Source organism: Triticum aestivum, chromosome 4A (genome assembly GCF_018294505.1).
Source record: "Triticum aestivum cultivar Chinese Spring chromosome 4A, IWGSC CS RefSeq v2.1, whole genome shotgun sequence".
Lineage (NCBI taxonomy): Eukaryota > Viridiplantae > Streptophyta > Magnoliopsida > Poales > Poaceae > Triticum > Triticum aestivum.
This window is the reverse complement of record NC_057803.1, coordinates 469,426,064-469,429,899: the sequence shown is the minus strand read 5'-3', so window position 1 is coordinate 469,429,899 and position 3,836 is coordinate 469,426,064.

Below are 3,836 nucleotides of genomic sequence, written 5' to 3'. Positions count from 1 at the left end.
CACTACCAGACCCTTTAGTAAGCGAAGACCACCTTTTGTCAGGATAACTTGTACTAGTTGCCTCCCTTCAAAATTGGCCGTTTTGGGATCCCTTCCCGCCTAAACATTTGGGAAGAGGACCAGGGCCTCTATAAATAGGGCTAGCCACCACCATAGCAAGGGACGGATCATTCGGACCATCCTCAAGCACACCAGCTCATTGAGCTCAAGAACACCTCTCCTCAGGAGGTTGTTCATCCGCTGTACTAGTTCATCCTTAGCCCACGAGGCAATCCACCACACCACACTGGAGTAGGGTATTACACCACAAAGGTGGCCCAAACCAGTATAAACTCTCGTGTCTCTTGTTCCCTAGGTTCGGCGAGCTAGGCCTTGAGATCGTTGCGAGAGCGAGCTAGGGAGAGAGAGATCTTTGTGTGCATCCCAGTGTTCGAACCTCAAGGGTTTGCCGGAACCCAGAATCCGACAACATCTTGTGGAAAGCTTCACCCAGACTCAAAGAGACGGAAGAATACTTCATGCTCGGAAGCTTACCTGTGCAACCGCAAGTCACTATGAGCTCTATCTTGGTTGACCCTAGTGGTGACTCTGGCTGGGACGGTGCTAGTAGATGTAGAACTACGGTAGGATTGGATGAGCACCGGACACTGGTCAGAGGAACTCTTCGGAAGACCATGTTTTGGTCGTCTTGTTCTCAAACATCATGAAGTGCGAGAACATAAAAAGATGGATCGAATCTTGCGGGTAAAGTGTACAAACCTCTGCAGAGGGTTAAAACCTAATCGATTAGCCGTGTCCCCGGTTACGGACAATTTGAGCCTCTAGACTTGGATGTATCTCAGAACTCTCAACACTGGATTGATAACATAATTGTGGGCAACTTATGATGATTTGGGCTGTGAGACATCGGTTGGCGGAACCATGTCATGATAGAAAACTCTGTAGTATAGACTCGTGATGTTCCTTTGATGTAGGGGAATAAAACTAGCTTTTAAGCAAACAAACCTCAGGTACAGAGCCACAAAAGCCATATTGCATATAGTATAGTTTATCATCTGTTTTTCTTATAGTGATCTTGCCAGTACATTCAATGTACTAACCTACACGGCCGCAATGTCTCATGTTGCAGATATTTCTTCGATGAGTAAGAGTTACGATACAGGGTTACGATCTACACTCAACTTGCCGATGGCGTTGATGGGACTCCACACCCGATTGTTTATTTCCGCTGAGACTTATAAGGTATATATTAGTTTTACGTTATTTATACATGTGATTGCACTTTGATATATACATTGATGTACTATATGTGCCAACATACTGATCCAGGGATGGAACAAATACACAGAGGCTTGGCCGTTTGAGGTCGGGTCGCTACAGATATGGTATCAGATCACATGTTGACTGTAGGACGTGGCCCTAGAAATCGGAAAGCCCTAGGATAGGATATTTCTAAAAACTTTATTCTCAAAAAACATTCTTTACTTCTCATCTTTTCTGATTTTATCAAAATAGTCCCCTTTTACCTCAAATAGATAGAATATACCCTTTCCATCTTGACCACTCGGAGGATCAACTAAAGCCACTCTAATAAGGACAAGATATCGGACAACTGATGGCCTCTTCATAGTAAAGAGGATTTCACCATGCATTAGAAGAGTTGAAGCTACAACTGTTGAAGACTCCAAAGACGTGAAAAATTTGAAAACTCCAAAGAATTATTTAACCTTTAGAACACCAAACCCCTATTATATACTTACGCTAGATGCGATGATTTGTGAGCTGTCATTGTTCCGTGTGTGTTTTTTTACAGCCACAATAAAAACTAGTTTTCAAAACTATATTGTTTTTATTGTGTGCATCTCTCCCTATCTCTCTTAACTCAACCCAAAACCCTTGGACCCGATAGATGATGAATGAAGATGGGCTTGTACTTTCGAGATCGATGATCCAGCCAGAGGTAGCACAATGGATGCAGGAAATGGAAGATTGCATGAAGGAGTACCGTATTGAAGGAGAGTATATGGTTCCATACACCCTACGACAGATCACACAAGGTGCTGCAAAATGGCGAGAGATACATAAAGCTATACAAGGATGGAATGGAGCAAATGCTTGGTTTGAATTCAAGACGATTCTACTGGGGTCTCCTCTTATCCAGAAGCCATGTAACCGAAGAACAAACCTTGTGCCTGCAAGATTTGTGGAGAAATAGGACACACACAGGAAGAACACAAGGATGGATGCCCTCATTGCAAGGAAAATCACCCAGCGGAAGAATGCCCGACTGGGCAAATTACTTGTTTCCTGTGTGAAGGAACTATGCTAAGTGTCACTTTTACCCCAAAGTACCACAAATTGCCAAGTAGTAGAAAGAAACCCTTAGGGAAAATTTAGAAGAACCTATGATGCAGTAAGATGTTGAAGACCCTGATGGAGAAGTCCTAAACAGATTTTACGCCCAAGCCTGATATTCATGTGGAGAATAAGGACATTTTTTACATCACTGCAAAAAGGAAAGAGAAGAGTATCCCAGAGACTTCCCGACAGCAGAAGTGAAGCTTGACCCTTGGGAAATAGAATCTCTAGTCATTATGGAGAAACCCAGGAAGAGAAAACAAAGGCATCCCTAGAACAACCCAATTTCTGTAGAGAAGGACCTGAGTCATATCACTTGTTATAGGTGTAAGGATTTAGGTCATTACGCTAATAAATGTCCAGAGAAGAAGCCAAGAAACCAAAGAGCAGACACCATCCCCAAGAATCCTAGAGAATTATTGGAAGTTATTTGTTTTGATTGCAGGGAAGCAGGACATTATGCTACTAAATGTCCCGACAAGATGAAAGCTGGAGCTGAGTAGTTGGAATTACGATATTGGTAATAAGTGTAGTAGGAAGCAAATTTATTTTCATGAGTACGATGAGTTGCATTATTTAATTGGTGCTCAGATATTGTGATGAATTGATGAAATCAATAAAGTTAATGTGTCATGATTTCATACGTTGAATTTTATGAGCTGTTACAATATGAAAAAGGATCTTTACCATTTTCGAGGATATGAGAAATATGGTCTATGGATTTGTGCATTTCATTTTAATGGTGGTAGTACCCTGTAAGAACACGTGATTAATGGAAAGGAAAATGTATTCCGGGGAGTAGAGTTTGGAAAAAACGAGTATGAGTTTTATTTCGATATGCTCGTTACCTCAAGAGTATGAAGGAATGAAGTAATATTGGATTTACTAGAGGTGTAATTTTGGAATATGGAACAATATTAACTCCAAGATGAGTTAAATTTGTACAAGTGTTGAAGTGGGCCATAATCCACAGGGCCAGGATTTGAAAATGAACAGACATAACCTTGATGAAGGAAGAAATTTGGAAGAAGTTGTGTTTTCATCAGCACACATTTCGTAGGAGGTTACGCAAAAACCCGAGAGTTGTGAAGAAATGATAGATGTTTTGTTTGGCTTGCAGAACCAAAGGATTTACGCGAACTTAGTTCGTGGACAGGATAAATTCTGCAATGCTTGTGAGAATGCCTGAGTGTTAGAAATGTGAGATTCACTAAACCTTATACAAGGTAATGATTTGGGTACGGAATGGATTGATCACCATACCGACTTACTCGTATCATTTGATCTTGCTATTTGGAATGGTAAATCTGAGTGACTTACCCATCATAGAGAGACAACAATACAAATCTTGTTTAAACCTTAGAATGGCATGTTAAGAAACCCTGGTACCAGGTTATACGGTGAGATTTAGCCCAAACCCATTTTCTGCAGGAGAAACCATTAATTATTGACCACCATGAGGTTCCGATAGTTGTTTA